We start from the raw sequence: 17,831 nt of genomic DNA, 5'->3' as shown, positions 1-17,831 counted from the left end.
AGGTTATTATTCATTTAATGTTAGTGTGCTATATTGCATTAATAGATTTTCTAAATCCAAATTTTCTGAACCTTATAGGGATAAAACTATGAGTTTCTAATTTGAATCTATGATCATAAGTTTATTACTGTTTTTGTGCTATCTTTGCATCCATGGTTATCAGTTACATAACCTTACAAAATGCAAACAAACAAAAACTTAACACACCCACAAGATGGAAAGGAGAGGGCCCTGAGTTTGCAGCTTAGTTTTGCCTGTAATGCAATAGCATGTAGCTCTGCAATTCTGTAGGTCAGTGATTCTTGAACTATTAAGGAGTGTGTTACCTTCAAACACTGATTTAGTGCATCTGAAAATAAATATAAAATGTAGCTGTATTTAGATTGAAATCTTTGTTGTTTTTTGGGGTGTTCTATAATGTGTAGAACAGTTCACAGTCATTGATTACAACTTAAAATTGTAGCAGGGTAAGAATAAAGTCCTGATGGTCACCACAGTTTTCCAAGAACTTGCAAAATGTGATATATTTTTCCCTCGGAAAATGTTTTATTTTAAAAAATTCATTATCACAAAAAGTTATTAACTACACTCTACCATATAATCTCATGCATGTATAAGACAAGTCCCTCTTTCCCAGTGAAGAATCAGTAGGGAATCCAGAAAAGTCTACCTGCTGTCCTGCTGTATAAAATCATATCAACAGTAGAAAAAGAAGTTAGTTCTCTTGTCAGTGGGATGAATCAGCCCATCTACTCTTTGACTAGATACTTCCTACAGTTCTTGTAATAACTGGGTGAAGGAAGACATGGAAGATGGGATTTTCAAGACGGCATCCTCTAAGAGGGACAAAAGTTGTAAGAACTTCAGCTTTTACTCTGGGTAAATTAGGGAGACTTTGAGCAACTCTGAGCAGAGAGGTAAGTGATCTCACTTAGACTTGAAAAGGATGGCTGAAGAGAAGACTGAACTGGAGATATGGCAGTCCAATTGTCAGCCTGTTACTGGAAAAACTAACAAATGAATGATGTGCCGTGAGAGGGCTGTAGGGGGCTACCAGCACAGAGGTTGAGGAGTGGTGGGGAGGTCGTGGGGGATGTTTGTGTATCCATGTATGTAGGTATAATTGTAACTCCAGTGTCTGAAACAGTCTGTAGCCTATAGTAATTGCTCTCACATATTTGTTGAGTGAATGAACAAATGAATGAATGAAATTAAGTCTTCAAGGATGATTAGGAATTTTTTAGCCAATTAAGCAAAAAGGCAGAGGAATGAAGTGCAGTATATGAGACCCACTTCCAGGCATAGTGGTCCTCCTACCGGGTAAACTTTGGGTGGAGGGGGTTGCTTTTTTCTAGGGCAGGAAGACTGATCACAGTACAGCAACGTGTATCCCCTCATAAAATAGCTGCCCAAATCTTCCTTGCCACTCAGCCAATTATTTGGGATTTCAACTCTAAAACCATTTATCTGCTGCCTTCTCAGAGACTGCCAGAATGGCTTCAAAGCCCTGAATCCCTCTTTACTAAGATCACTGACTTGTAGTGCTTATAGTTTTCATAGAAATTATAAAATTTGACTTGAGGTTTGGAAGATCATGGGGTTCTTGGTAGGCTACACGGGAAGTACTTAGCACAAGCCAGACAGAAAACCACCATGACGTTTCTGCTGCTACTTTTGTACAACTGTAAATCATAATTGCTATTATTATTGTTTTAATAGTAGGAGTAATAGTATTTTACCCCAGTGGCTAGTGACTTAGAAGGTTCCCTTGTTGTCCATTACTATCCAGACTGATTTGTGTGTCTACATGTGCCCTAACTGGTTCTCTCCCTGCCCCACTAACAAAAAGGAAAAACAAAATCAGCTGTCCCCTGTGCCCGCTGGACCTTGTGCTGGGGTCGTCAGGTTGCCCTTCCATCTCCAGGGACTTCTGGAGTGTTTGTTTCCCATGACTTCCCAGATGAAACCTGGCTGCCCCCCACGGTTCTGCTTCCCTTGCACTTTCTCAGGTGGACGAGACTTCCCTTCCTTGACCACCCGTCCCTCAGGCTGGAAGACAGGGAGCGATTTCCTTGGGCTCCACGGCCTCCGGACCTTCCCCCCAACACAGCCCTCTGCTTCCACGAAGCACGTGCGTCCTGCTGAGCCTCCCTTTCTGCTCCTCACGCGGTCATTTGCCTGTACCCCGGGGTTTTCCACTTTATGCACTGAAGACTTTAGCTCCCAGCTGAGACTTGGCTTCTTCGTCCCACTCTTGTTATTACGTGCAGTGACTGACAGCCAATAAACTCAGTTCCGTGACCACCTCGCCTTTACTCGACACATTCCCTATTTCACGTACACCTCTCTGTACCGTAGACCTGGAGCTGCACCACCGTCATCACTCTGACCACCGCTGTCTAACCCTGCAGCCCCCCGTTACTTTTGAGATTCTAGGGCCACCTTTTGCTGTGTTATTCAGGATCCTAGCAGCCAGCCTGCCGGCTGCTTCTCTTAGCTCCAGAAGGTCACCTCTGCAGTAGGGCGGTTCTCCCTGTCCACCTTGTCCAAATTATGTTCCCTCTGAGGTTCCCTTGAACAGAACCCTGCTTATTTTCCTCATGGCACTTATCACAAAGTGAAGTGATTTTATTTACTTCTATGTTGTTTTTTTTCCCACCAGAACTCCATCTCTGTTGTACTCAAATACGGCTGCTGAGGGCTTGTCTTCCTTGTTCTGTCTTGGACCTCTGGTACCTAGCATGTTGTCTGGCATAGAGAAGATGATCAGTAAATAACTACTGAATGGACAGATGTGATTTTAATTTAATGATGGGTTTCCAAACTATTGTTTTATGACCTTGTTGAAGAAAAACTGTTCATCGAAAGGTCAAAGTTAACTTAGATAAACAATTTGCCACTGATTGCAGAGGTGCTGAAAATCTGTATTCAAACAAATCTTTGGCAGAAGCAAAAACAAACAGAACAGGCACATGCAGAGCTTCTCATGCTAACGTGGGCACGGAGGGCTTGGAGCCTTACCCGCTGCCAAATCAGATTGGTTCAAAGTCACTCAGCACTGCCTTGGAGCCTCCGGGAGCTTGCCAGCGACCTGGCCTCCCAGGCCTCCCTGTGCACACTCTGAAGCAGAGTCTCTGGGAAAGGGGCTCCTGGTTCTAAGTTTAAACAAGCTCCCCAACCATCCCCAGGCAGTAATGGCATTTGGAGACCGCTGAACTAGGGTACAGCAATGGAAAGTAAAAAAAAGAGACTTCATCTCATTCCATCCTGGAGAGAAAGACCAAATATGGTGGATGTGAGTGTTTCCATAAGCAGTCAAATGCCCTGTGTAGGCGGGGCTGGCTCAGAGGGGCCCGATGAAATACCCTTCACATGTATCCCCTGCCTTTCACGGGAAGCCCACATTCCCCAAGCCTCTTAATAATGGTGAGTTTGGCTTGGGAGGTAACTGTGGGGAAGGTTCGCTGCTCATGAATCAGACCTCCTTCTGTTGCCCATTTATCTAGGACTAGTCAGTTTCCTCAGCTCTGACCAAGATAAAGACAAACAGGCAACTAAGAAACAACGCTCCATGAAGCTTCTTGAATGTGCAGTAGACCTTTTTCCAGCAACCCCTTATGTCACCTTACCTTATAAAAGCCATTATTAGCTTGTGGTGACCACCCTCCAACCCCTGTAATCCATCCCACCTCCATTTTCTTTGATCACAGCAATTCTTCCCATGACAGGGCCTTGGACTACTAAAATTAAGGTTAATGGTATTTTAAATTTGAGGCTTACACCAGTGAATTTCCACCACCACCATCATAATGATGGCAACAATAATGAAAAGATAAAATAATAAATACATAGTAATTAAAAACTCCTACATCTTTGGGGTTCTTATTGTCCTCAAAGCACATGGATAAAAAGCCAAACTTCTGCTCTTTCCCAAAGTGGTCCCTCTCTCACTCTTTTCTATTTCTGAAATGCTTTTGTTACATGCCGGTCACCCGCTCACAAAATCTGCATGATGCTTTAACAATCAGAAAGTAAACTGGTTAATTTACATCTCATAATGTCTTTTTAAAAATCTTTTAAATTTATCTCTTTGTTGGGTATCCTTCTAATTAGTCTCCCTGAAAAAATACTGCCAAATTAGCTTTCCTAAACATTTTATTTCTCACTCCTTATAATTTGGAACTGGCTCAAATAGATCAATCATCTAACACCTGATTGCTTACCCAGCAGTGTCACCCTGTCACTGGGCTTCTTGTCTCTCTGTGTTCCGCTCTGTCCTGACACGGTCTGCGTTCTCTACTTGCATCCATAGGCCTCTCAGCATCCCCACCCATGTTCTTTTCCTTGGGCCTTTCCATGTCTCCTGGCTGATACAAAATCCTGCTTGCTCCATGAAAACCACACAGGTCCCCAGCAAGGATTCTGCTCTCTTCAGAACAATGGTAGCCCTTTTCTGTGAACAAGGTAATTTTATTCCAGCTGACACTGCTATTTGATTTTGTCATTGGAGAAACTCTTTTAGCCCCAGCTAAACTGTAAACTATGGCAGAAGGCTGTAGTTTTCCATCAATACCTTTGCAGAGTGGATATTGTTGCAAGGCTAGTTGAAAGATATGAAAAACATGCAGAGAAGTCTAATGAAAAAAATGTGTGGACATTAATTCAGGCTTGGGGGTCAAGGTGGGTTTCTTGCAGAAAGTGGGTGCTACACAAACCCATTTCTGTTTCCTCTTTCAAGAGCACTTTTTTCCACCTCACTGGCTTAGTTGAAAGGCTGGGGCATGCGACTAGTTGGTTTAATCATTGCATTAACCCAAAGACGAGACATGAAAATGTCTATTTCACAAATGAAGGACTTGAATGAAGCTCAGACAGTTTATATGACTTGCCCAAGGTCACACCTCTATTGCTGATGCTGGGCTTCAAACCTTGGACTTAGTCATTGATGTTTTTTTTTCAGCTGCATCACATATCAAACAATTTAGGCCTTGTTTAATGCCAACTGAATGAATTAAGGTACATAAATTAACAATCATATGCTGGTCACAAGAGAGTTAGGTAGTTGACAACCAGGATTTTAGAGTCATATGGTCCTGGTTTTGTGTCCTTGTTCTATCATTTTCTAGTGGTTAACCTTGGCTAACCTATTTCATTTGTCTAAGCTTCAGTTTCCTTGTCTGTAAAATGGGGATCACAATTTTTCTGAAGAGATTTTTGGGGACAGATTTCACAGAGGAATTGATGTGAAGATGAATGTGGGAGGACCCTGGGAAGTTGACAGGTGGGCAAGGTGGGGACAGGAAGGGCTTTCTATGCTTTGAGAGGACACTTAGGGACCAGATTCAGGTAAGTGGGAGAGGCAGGCAGACTTGGCATTCACTCCCTGTGCTCACAGAAGGAGTGTAGACTTTATTATGCAGGTGATGGGGATTTTTAGCAGGGCAAGGACTTCGGGCACACATTCCAGCAGCAGTGGAAGGTGTGCTGGCAGCAGGGAGACCATCTAGGTGAAAACTGTTAGGAGAGGAACTAACACAGTGGTGTGAGAATGAGGAAGAGGGGAGTTACATAAGGCAAATTTAGGACATTGATCAGACTGGAAGAGTGAGTGTAAATAAAGTGTAAGAGTGGCCCCCACTTCCCAGAGAGAGGAAAAGGGAGTAGCAGGCATTAGGGGAGGCTATGGGTGGGCATGAGTGCACACCATTCAGTTTCAGATCTTTTGAGTTTGAGGTGCCCCTGAGAGAGGCTTGTCAATATTAGGATGCCAAAACTGGGTACACAGATTTGGGAACTGTTGGCTGGTGGAGTGCAGGCTGAATTCATGGGCCTTGAAGGCACTGCTTAGACAGAGCAGTAATAATGATCCCAATGTCTGCCGTTTGGACAGTCGGCTATGTGCCAGACCCATCACACACACCACCACCTTCACTTCCATTTTACAGATGAGGAAATGGAGCCTCAAAAAGATTACCCAACTTGTTTAAGGCACACAGCTTGAGAAAAAGAGGCAATTCATTAGCCCAGCTGTTGTTCCTGGACTCAAAGAATGTCCTAAGCATTGTAGACTGTTGTGGGCAGACCATGGTGGGCAACTAACAGACAAATTTAATGATGATAAGATTGGTGATAAGATTGGTGATATGATGATAAGATGGTGGTTGCCTCCCCAACCCCCACCCCTGCTTCCTATCATTTAGCTTTGAAGTTTTCTAGTTTAATTATATATCACTTTTATTAATGTATCTTTCATCATTTCTCTTGAATTTAGATATCAATGCAGTTATATTTCTTCATACTCTCATGAAGACCTAGTTATTTTTAGTGCCTAATAAGAGTAATAATGGTTGTGGATAGGATACTTTTTCAGAAGTTGAAAACAGATATGACCTTCATGGATATAAGTAGAAAAACCTTCTCCTCAGTGGGCTCAATGGGCTTCTATGGATTTATCATGTTATCATCCAAGTTTTCTTGAGTAAATGAGGCTATTCTTTTGTTTTCAAATTTCCAGATAAATAAATTAGGATAGACTTTTGTGATAACTCACCCAAGGTCACTCTGTATAGTCAATGGAGAAATCAGGAACACAGTCCAGCTCTCTAATTCCATCCCAGGAAGCTTAATTAGCAGAACACCTCACTTTCTAAAGACATTCAAAAATTGAATGAGGTCAAGTGAAATACATGCACAATGTCTGTTCTTTACTGTTTTATCTCTCAGGTGTCTGCATGTGGCAAACATGGGTGAGAATGACAAACACAGTCAACTGTATTTGGGACGAAGGGAAGAGAGTACATGGAGGTTTGACTAAGGATTTTAACATTTCAGTGTAATCTCAGATTTCAAATAGATTTGAAATATGGTTCATTAATACCTCCAGGTTGGTATTTGGTTTTCTAAAAATTAGCATTTGTTAGCCAGCCTCTCCTCCCCCGGTATTAACGATGAACAACAATAGTGTGAACATCTGGAACGGTTCCAGAGGAGAAATGGAGGAAGGTGGGGAAGAAGGGGCCAGCGGCTCAGGGTTGGAAGGCCAAGTGTAAAGTCTTCTTCTTGTGGGGTGGGGTGAGGGATGTTGTTACAGGGGTGGGTCAGCAAGCAGGGAATTTTCACAGGCAAGGGGCATGAGTCGATGAGGTGACACTGAGGTTGGGGACTGCCTGGGGTGGACCAGGGAGCTGGAGCTGGGGAGGGCCAGAGACCTGGGTCAGCAGTGGAGGAGGGAGTTGGGGTGCTCCCAAGGGATGGAGATGGAAGTGCCAGGGAGAAGAAAGCCTTCGTGGGGCCAGGAGTGTGGTGGCTGGATAGATCAGCAAAGTATTAAGAACACAGCATTTGAGTCCGCTCGACCAAGTCATCCACCTACCTGGGTGATTTTTGGACTGGCCTTCATGTGTGTTTCCCTAGAAGCAGACCTTGAGTCAAGGAGTTGAGGGCAAGTTGTTAATTTAGAGTTGAGAGCTGGGAAATATGATAGGGAAGGGCAGGCAGCGAATATGGGGGGAATTATTAAGCAAGTTAGCACACTAGGCGCTGGGCCTGAATTCCACAGAGGGCGAACTCTGAGTGCCAGGGAACAACACGCGCTCCAGTTATCCTGCCAGATCCCGTCAGCCCCGGGGGAAGGCTTCTGGGGGAACAGGTCTGGTAGTTCCAGCTAAGTCTACAGGCGGGCAAGGTAGGCCTCCCCCCACCCCACCTGCCCCTCCTGCGGCTCCCCTGCCCTCTGGCTGAGAGGCACAGGGGCTGCGAGGAAATGCTCTGAAGGAAACCGTGCGGGCATGCCCAGTGCTGTTACACAGCCAGTTACCTACCATCTTCTCAGTGTTAAGGTGAGGGTGCTGTCTGTTCTTGGACATGCTGAAATGGAAGTGATAGCATTCGTTGGGATCTAGGATCCCAAATGCCCAGATTCACCCCTGCCCCTTTCCCTTTGCAAGTATCCGTGATGTGAGTTGGTGTGTAGAAGCATAAAATGAATCTGATGGCTAGATGGAATCCCAGTTTTACTGAGGAACGAGACCATACTGATCTGTAAGAGCTCTTTTGCCCACAGCAGGCTGTCCTAAGGCCTATGAGCAACTTTGAACAAGAGGCCTCTTTGGGCCTATTTTCCCATGGCCATGCTAAAACCTCAGTCCTTAGATTCTGACACTTTGATTGGCAGAAAAAAATGGTCTTTTTGAGAATGAATTAGATAAATGCAGTTATAAAGTACCTAGTACAGTGTCTGACATGCAGTAGGTGTCTCCAGAGTGTTAATGTATCCTGTCCCTCTGCCTTTCTTCCCTGACTTTCCCCCTCTGCCCTGGACATGTCATCCAGAATGCCTGCCTCCCCAACTTCAGGCCGAAGTGGCCGTGGCAACAGGCCCTGTGAGAAGCAACAGGGGTGGACATCAATTCAGTTAGTAACGGGCACCTGCCCAGGGGGCAGCTTGTCCATAGGTCAGCTGGCAACCAGCAGGAGGGCCTGGAGCAACAGCCTCTGTCCAGGTGTGTGGATACTAACTGGCCCTACCTATCAGTCCATCTCTCCTCTGGACTCTAGACTGGAAAAGGGGTTTGGCTAGTTATTGGTAAAGAGAAAAAAATAAGAGCAGCCATACAGAGAAGCAGAGCCCAAGAGGAGAGCTGAGGGAGGTAACGGTGGAGTTGCTCAGCATGGGGTGGTGGGGGAGCCCGTTGCAGGAAGCAGGGCCTCCTTCTTCCCCACCCAGAGCCGACAAGTCCAAAGCCACCTGAGCTCTGTGAGCGGCAGTGCCGGGAGGCAGGCCACACTCCACTTTTCTTATTTGCCTGAGCATCTGCCAGCCCCGGATCAGATTTGCCTGCGTCAGCACCCCTGAGTGGCACGCACACCCCTCTGGCTGGCCCGCCTGCACATTTGACAACTCAGCTTTCCTCAAGGCTGCCTCCCCCAAGCCTGCTTCCACCCTGGCAGTCTCAGGCAGGCCACTCACACTCTGGTGCCACTGGGCCCTGGGCTAGGAAGACGGGGCTGCCTTAGGCACGAGCTCATGCATGAGGATCCAGAGACCGTGATGAGAGAGTTTCTTCCTTGTGAGATTTCAGTCTGAAAGTGAATGCAAAGGGAGAATGCAAGACATGAACTCACAGCAAGGCAGAGGACGGAGAGCCGTGGGAGAGTACAGAGCGCTGCTACATGGTCAAATGGATATTTGTATGGTATGATCTCTTCAAGCATTTGATATGTTTTATCGATTTCATTTTAAGAATATTATTTTATTAACCAAAAATATGAAGCTTCTTGGGGTTTCCAAAATGGGTTGCTTTTCCAGAAGACAACTGCGCTAAATTCAAGATGTCATGGAAATGGCTGCTAAGAAGCAACTATGGCCATAGCCGTGGCTGCTCCTCTTTGACCCCTCTCTTTGCAAGGCTGGGTGTGAGAGGTGCTGGCCCTGACCCCTGAACCTGAGGCTGTCTCCAGGGTCTGTGCACCCTCACTCTCTAGAGCTGGTACACATGAGCTTCTCCTGGACAGGGCAGGGTCGCAGAGGGACACCTGCCATCTGAAGCCTCCAGCTTCTGTAAAGGCAACCAGCAATTGCCACTGTGAGTGGGGGGCGCTGGCAGCCCCATCTCTTCTGTTCCTTCCTCTGGGCAGAGCCCATGTCCCAGGAAGCAGTGTATAGGGGAACTTTCTTCCCCCACCCATTGCCCACTGGTCCAAAGCAGCAGAAGCCCTGGGACAGCAATGCCAGCTGGGAGAGCAGCACGCCACTGGCAGGGCTGCTGGTGACATCCCAGCACAATGCTCTTACATTGAGACACTGGTAGGCAGTATTCTACTTGCACTATTTCTAGATATGGCAAAGCAAGCATAATTCTCTGAAGGTCCTTCTGACACAGCGTCATCATCCCCTTTTCTTCACTACGGTTCTGTGACCTGTTCCTTAGAAGGAACAAATGCATCCTGGTGTCCCTTGCTCAGAAAGAAATCACAGCTTATCAATTCCACTATTCCCCACACCATGGAAAACTGTCCGAAGCAGGGGAAAGAAGTCTCAGGCTCTACACAGGACATTTCCTTAGGATCTCCCATCAGCGTAGGCCGCGAGCACCCAGTCTATAGCCGGCACTGTGACCAGATGAAGGGGATGGACCAGAGCACTTCTAGACCATCCCTCAGGCCAATGGGGTGAGCTTCTTGCCTCCCAGCGACTCATGATCCCTCTCCTGAGATTCCCAGGTCCCGAGCGTGCCCTCTCCTGGGCAAGGAGGGGTGTGTTTATACCAGCCGGCAGGGAAGCTTGCCCGCCTTGCCCCCTGCCAGGGCTCCAGTCCCCTTCAGTTCAGGAAAGCCCTTGGGCCGGAATGGTGGGGCGAGCATGTGGGGTGAGAGTAGGCTTGGGATAATATGGCCAGAGTGCTTCACGTGGGCCCGGGGCTGTGCAAACAGTGACTCCTCACCTCGGCTCTGCCAGGGGGTTATGGTCATGTTGCCATTACATTTGCTAAGTTTACAAATTAAAACTGGCAACTGCTATAGCTGGGACTAAGTCCAGGCTTTTCAGGCTCCAAAAGCTGGGGTTTCTCACCATAGAACACGTTCACCTCCCAGGGCTCCCCGTGCCACCACATCTGCAGCTAGAACACTGTTCCCTCACTATTAGATGTGGATGAACACCATCCTTCCTACCATGCCACTCGGCGGTGGCCGAACATGCTTGAGTCAGCTCCAGGCAGGTGGGCAGCAGGCATCACCGACTTGGGGCTTCCCTCCCCAGTGTGAGTTGTATATGGTGGGTACCAAGAACTGATGCTCTATTGAACAATCTCAGATACTTCAGCATGGCCTCTGGCTCCCAGAAAAACCACGACGTAAGCTAACTTTGCCTGGACATTGGGTATCTCCTTGGGAAGCACAAACCACACAGATACTGTGATCGTCTGCTCAGCTTTAATGCCAGCTTTGGAACAAAAGGTCCTTATCTTCATGGCGTATTTATTTCTCTGTCTGCCTTTACACTCATTAGAAACACATATATCCAGACTTGGTGCCTATGGGGTGACCATGTCTCCATTCCATCCATGTTGCCTTTTCAAGATAACTTATTTTACATCTTGGCAATTCACTGGCTGCAAATCTGGGAAAACACAATAATATGTGGGCATTTGTGAGCTGTGTGCCTGGGTCAGGGATGAAAGGGGTCAAGTTGAAGTTACTTCCAACTACTGGTAAACTCCAGGTTACCAGGGAACCTGGTTCTCCCGGCCTTCGTTTACCAACACACTAGCTGCCTGATGTTGTCTTCTTGGGGACTTTTATATACTGAATGAAAGCATCTATTTTCTGCCATCAGTAAGAGTGTGTTGACCTTGGTTGTGAGATACCTATTCCACACCTACATCAGCCCAGCCACTTGCGAAGTGGAAGGGAGGAAGTGCTGAAGACTAGACTTGGTAGATGTTAACCCTATTTGTGGTTTACTTGCAACTGTCAATTGATCTTAAATTGGTTTTCTACCAAATCAACAGCATCCACTAGATTAGATTGCCTAACTGAACAACATGGGGGTAGTTGACTCGACCTTCCTCCTGTAAAACAGAGTATCATGCCTGCTGAACGGAACTGTAAACAATAAATTGAATAAGTAGATAATGCCTGACATGTAGTGTATATTCATTAAACATGGCTTTTAGCCACAAGTTCTATGTCTCTGCGAAGAGTATCACCTTTCTGCAATAACCCTGGTGAGACAGGTACCGTGGGTGTAGTCAGAGTAGGGTGAGGGCCTCTGGAAAAAGCAAGGCAGGATATTTACAGTCAGAGCAATGTAACTGCATGCAAGGAAACCCTCTCCCAAAACTCTGTGTTAAATATTAAGCTATAAAGTCATTCTTCAGTGAGATCAGGTAATATTCCCCAAATAAAGAAGATAACACATGTTTTTATTATACTAATCATTTGTAATCATGTGTAAGATTCACTTTGGCATGCTAAAAGGCCCAGGCCTATGTGCTGTCTTTCCTCCTTCAGACCTGATGAGGTGATTTGCAAACTGGGCAACTAATTTAGCATGTAGGCCCAGCCATAAACAACATAGTAAAAGGCAGGAAGGATTCCACCTTAAAGATAAGATAGCATTTTAATACCCAAGAAGTTAAGAAGCAGGATTCTTAACTTACTCTTCAGCAAACAATACCTCAGCCCACCTTGGGGGCTGGTCAGGCGGCCTTGTTTGATATGCTCCCAGACTAAGATGCCATTTCTGGGAGAAATCAGAGCAGGAAGTTCCTTGTGTTAAGTTAATTCTAAATATTCAGGGACCACTTAACAAGTCCATAACCCTAACCTTTTTTTCACATTTCCAAAAATCCTCAACTGCCTATAAAATCCCTAGACATTGTACCACTACGGACTCTCTTGTCCCCTAGCTCTGTCCTCTCACTGTATCTCTCAATGAAAGCCTCTTCCTGGCTCTCCTACCTTGGTTGTTTGCTGAGTTCATTGTTTGACTCTGCAAACAAGAACCCTGGCATCACTGGGATCTTGCATTACTCTTTGTCTTACTTAGATTGTTAGTTCACGTCCCATGTTTTTATACCAAACTCTTCATTTTTTTCCCTAAATTACTCATTCTCACTGTTGATATTTGGACACATTTTTTTTTTATCATGCCCAGACTATGGTCATGGCTTACTGGCAGAATTAATTAAGCAACACATTCATTCTAGCAGTATTTATTGAGCATCTAATACGTGTTCTGTTAATGGCTTTGGGGCTAGAGGTACAAATGACTCTGGCAAGTCCTGTTCCCTGGTACCAAGGTTCTTCTGGGTGAAGGTTAATGAACAAATAAATGAACAAATGGATAAGACAAATTCTGATGGTGATAAGTATGACAAAAACACCAAAACAGTGATGGAATGGAACATGAGGGATGGGGGAGAGTGCAGTCTGTGTCAACACAGATGTCTAAGGGAGATCCATTTGGGGAGCAGTTTGAGCATAGATAGGCATGACAAGAAGGAACCAGAATCTGGAGCCGAGCACGGGGCCAGCAAGTGCAAAGGGGCCTAGCATGAGCCTGGCCAGGGGGAAGGACAGAGGCAAGGCCAGTGCGGCTGCTGCATGACTGAGAAGGGCCCAGTGACATCAGATGAAATCAAAGAGGAGGGCGGGACCACATCTTGTAGAAATATCAGATCACAGAGGTCATGGGAAGGACTGCGGATTTTATCAGAGGTGTAATAGAAGCCTCTGGGGGGATTAGATGGGGCAGGGAAGGGCTGACGTGATGTAACTGACATTTTATAAAGCTCACTCTGCCGGCCAACTGGAGTGTGGACTGGGGCCTGGTGAGAGTGGATGCATCAGAGCCCGGAGAGGGATTGGTGGCTGCTACCAGTGGAGATGGAGCAAAGGCGAAAAACACCAGATACAGTTTTAAGAAAATTCTACACTAATTTTCCTGAGGTCATTTCTCCACTCCAAAATTTTTGGTGCCCTCACACCATTTCCCGTCGAATCAAATCTGAGTAACTTTGGTCTTCAAAGTGCTGCATGATCCTCCCTGGCCGCTTTCCATTGATTGTTGATTTCTCTAAACTCCCACCCTCTCTATGTTGTGTAGTTAATAAGCAGGTAATAACACACACACTGCTATTCTGTGCATCGTTTAAGGTATGTCCATCTTCTCTTCAAGATTGAAAATCCCTTTAGAACAGGCTCCGTGCTGGGACTTTCCTCTTTCTTCCACAACCTCCATTGTACTGAGCAATGCTCTAAACACAGGGCACATGATGAAATTGCTTATCGATTGATTAAAAACATACATCACTAGCATTTGTCTCCTTAGTATTTCCCTCATATGAAAAAGGGTGATTATCTGTCCATAGTCATTGTGCCACTGAACCACTATTCAATGTATTAATCAGCTCTGAGATAACCAGATGAGCCTCTCTTGCAATCTTTCTATTTTGCTGAGATAATTTCACTTGCTTTGGAGTTTATGAGGCCATAAGTGGCTCCCATCTGTTGATGAACATATTTCTAAGAGTCATTTAGTTTCAAGTATGGAATACTTGAGGGGAAGTTAAATTGTAACTTTTATATTAAGTGTCATCTAGTAACAGAACCAAAATTGGAAGCATGTGTTCAATTTTGGTCTTTCATTTTCAAAGCGCTAGGTTGGGCAAAGAATTAATTTCATTTGTTTACAAAGAAGATTATGCCTAATAAAATCTATTTTGTTTATGGTCACATTTTAGTCAATCCATTGCCTTAGAAAATGAGAGAAATCTGATTGGCTAATCACTCAACATAGTAAATTACATTATTCCACATCCATAGAACATTGGCTTAATTGAATTTTCCAGTAATAGTATGATGAAAATTTTCCCTTTTAATACATTTTGAGCAAGGCACATACCAGTGATGAAACAGTGAAGAATCTTGTTTATTCCTTCCTTGTTTGATGATTGACCCCAGAATGTAACACAACACGTCTGTGAATAATAACTTTCCACATTAAGAATAATAAAGACAAGCCAGCTTTCACTGGGGTTCTACTGGTACTCCGAATTTCCCTACTTGCCTGTATGCCTTTTCCTTCCCAGAAATTTCTTCTCTGATAAGTGGTACTTTCAAAATAAAGTTTAAGTAAAATTGGTTTCAATTTATGCATAATAAAAGAGATCAGTGTGATATGTTTCTCCAGGGAGAGATCGAAAAGCTCTCTAGGATATTTTCTTTCACTCCTGAGGTTCTCATAAGGACCACGGAAGCATTTCCTCTGCAAAATACAGAGACACACAAAATTCTACACACAATATCAGGGAAGTCAGTAGATGGATGCCTGGGGGCCTGCCCTGAGGGGTCTAAACTATATATATCACGGATTCTACAGAATTGCCCTAGCATTAGGGACTACTACTTATTATTTTTTCTTTCTGGGCATTTAGAAATATTTACTGTGGCCAAATGTTGGACATAGCAAAATTCAAGCTGCTAAAGATTAGAAAGTGTTTCAGTCTGTAAACACAAAGGAAATAGTCTTTTAGCATCATTACAGGGAATATATCTTAACTTAAGCAATGATAACTATATACTGTATAAAAATATATCTGATTCCTTGATTACTCCTTAAAACACAATTTTTAAAAAGTCAACCAGCAACATGTATTCAAAATGGTGACAATTCAAGTGCCTCTTTCCTACAATTCCAGAAGATATCAACTTTTCGCTGAGTTCTTCCTTCCGTTCTTTATCACGGGGAGAAAGAGAAACAAGGATAAAATGCTTTAAAGGTGGACAAAAACATTAGTGCATTTTAGGAAGTATATTGAAGCATAATGGCAAATCAGTGGCCCATTTTGATCAAAGCTTTAAATCAAGAAGTGAAAGAAAGATTTTGTACCCAGAGGTGGTGTTTTGAATTACTGAGTGCTGAAGGGTCTCTGCCCATTGTGCCTGGCCGGTGGAACTTGGCTTCTGAGATTTGTTGCTCTGTGCTGAGAGAGAAATCCCAAATGATGGTGCTGGCCATCTTGCTAACAAAATCTGCTAAGCTGAAAAATTTCAGTTACCCAGTTCCTCATTTTCAGGTACAGATGCCACCAAGCAGGAAGGGAGATGACTAGAACGACTCGGAGGAAAATGGAGTGAAACTCTAGGAAATCACTTGTGGAATCGATTTCACTGGCCTGTTGGTGATACATCTCAGGTGGTGTGATTCACCTGTGCTAGATGGTATGTTGACTATTTATTCTTTGTAAGAAGTAGTAGGTGTTCAGCACAGAGTTTCAGGATCTCATATTCCCTCATGAGTACATGCACAATGACTCTGTTGTTACTAATTATGAAGAACTTAACAAAAGAATTTTTAGAAATAAGGTATTTTCTGGAAAATGAAAGAACAAGGGAACATTTTTATAGTTGGCTGAGGATAAAGGTTTTTATTTCAATTCCTGTCCTTGATATGTCTGTTTGGGCTCTGCTGAGGAAAATGGCCAGTGGGCAACCCCAAGATTATCCCAATATGTACTTTTTTTCCAGTTTTTAATCTCTTTTCAGGTGACAAATAATTTTTCTCTTAGGCCAGATTCACTTGGCTTTTTTTAACTTACTTAATTAAAAAAGTAATTTAATGCTCAACAGGAACTGCAGAGTATGTGCTTATCTTGACTGTTAAAATGCTTTGAGAAAAAGACCTACTACATCATAAGTATCTGTAGTCGAGGGTCTCATATTGGTGTCAGAATTGGGGTGCTGATTCGGGTGGTCGTAGGTGGGATCATTTATTAATAGAACAACTTCCAAAACAAGTAGTGGCATTTGTAGCACAGTAGTGGACAGAGAGGATTTCAGAATGAAATACACGTGGATTCAGATTCTGGCTCTGCGACTCACCAGCTGTGTGCCTTCAAGTCAAGATATTTACATCAGCATAGACGAGTCTTACACCATAGAGATACATTGCTTCGATCCTGGTGTGTGACCTTGGACAAGCTACCAGCCTCACTAACCATGAATCCCTTGACTTGTACCTATCTCCAGTGTTACTGCTATGAAGTTTAAATGAGATAATTTGATGTAAAATTTAGCATAGTGCCTAAACACAGAAAGCTCATTAAGCAACCTAATAATAATGCTAACCATTATTATTATTATTATTATTATTATTATTAATGTAGTGCTCAGCATGGCAAGACCTGAAAAATTACTAAATCCGTCAAGCTTGAGTTTCCACCTGTATAAAAAGGAGATAAAAATATGCATCCTCATAGGCTGTTGTGGCAAATGACATGGAGCATTGAGTGACAAGCACAATTATTGGTTGGAATCATTCACAAGCATTTTGAGGCTTGAGTGAGAACTATCTGCATATCTGATTGCTAATAGATCTTGCAGTTGGCTAATAAACAGTTTTCTTCATTCCAATCATTATTTTCTTCTTGGTGTTCATGCTTTTAAAACACCCAATGGCCACTTCTCATCCTGCCTGTGTCTCAACAATATATATCCACAGACTATTGCCTATTGTCTATTTCTACAGACACCATTACACAATATTTTAACTTTTTGGCTTCTGATTAAAGAGGTGAATCTCTGTCCTCTGACATTTACACCCAAGCTTTTTCTAGATATGAAGCCATCTGACCTTTAACAAAGACTACCTTTTATAAATCCTCCTTTGTTAACCACCATTAGTGCTGTTACTTCTTCTTTTGTTTTGCTTTCATGCATTTAAAAAAAAGCCTCATAAATTGGATAGATTTTTAAAAGTACAACTTCCAATTCTAAGAGGTAATGTTATGAAGAATTAGGAGATCTTTACTAGCTACATTAGTGCTGACTTGCAAAGAGAAACTCTCTAGTCAACATTGTCTCCTTGAGGGCAGGGCCATTTTGATAGGAATAGTGTGGGGTAATGCAATCCCACTTTAAATTTAGCAGTAAAGTTCATGCCTACACTGAAAAGGCATTGGTGAATGGCCCTGTCATACTTACATTTGAAATGAAAAAAACATTAGTTGCCCAAGTGTTGACCCATGGAAACCATTTAATCCCCTACAGCGATTATGGAATGTAAACATGAAGGTGAAATCAAGGTCTGGGTCTCCCTGCCCTTTGATTCTTTCATTCTCCCTGATTGTGACCATTATTCATAGGACCACGTGCCATCTTTGCTCACCCCTTCTGTCTTTGGTTTAGATTCTGCACCTGCGAGTGCAAAGGACAACACCTGGTTCCTGCCTTATCAATGACACAATAGGTTCAAGTAGTCCTCTGCACAGGAAGTAGACTAATCACACTTAGTGGTCCCTCTGGTTGCTAGGAAAATAAATGATTGA

At 43.9% G+C, this 17,831-nt stretch overlaps 1 protein-coding gene across 1 annotated transcript in view; it reads right to left on the bottom strand.

The window, feature by feature from the left end:
* The window catches only part of CHST9 (carbohydrate sulfotransferase 9), a 202,087-nt gene that overhangs the window by 2,924 nt on the left and 181,332 nt on the right, over positions 1-17,831 (bottom strand). The window lies entirely within an intron of this gene.

This window comes from Manis pentadactyla, chromosome 6 (assembly GCF_030020395.1).
Source record: "Manis pentadactyla isolate mManPen7 chromosome 6, mManPen7.hap1, whole genome shotgun sequence".
Classification (NCBI taxonomy): domain Eukaryota; kingdom Metazoa; phylum Chordata; class Mammalia; order Pholidota; family Manidae; genus Manis; species Manis pentadactyla.
The sequence above is the reverse complement of the archived record's forward strand: the minus strand, read 5'-3'. Positions and strand labels throughout refer to the sequence as shown.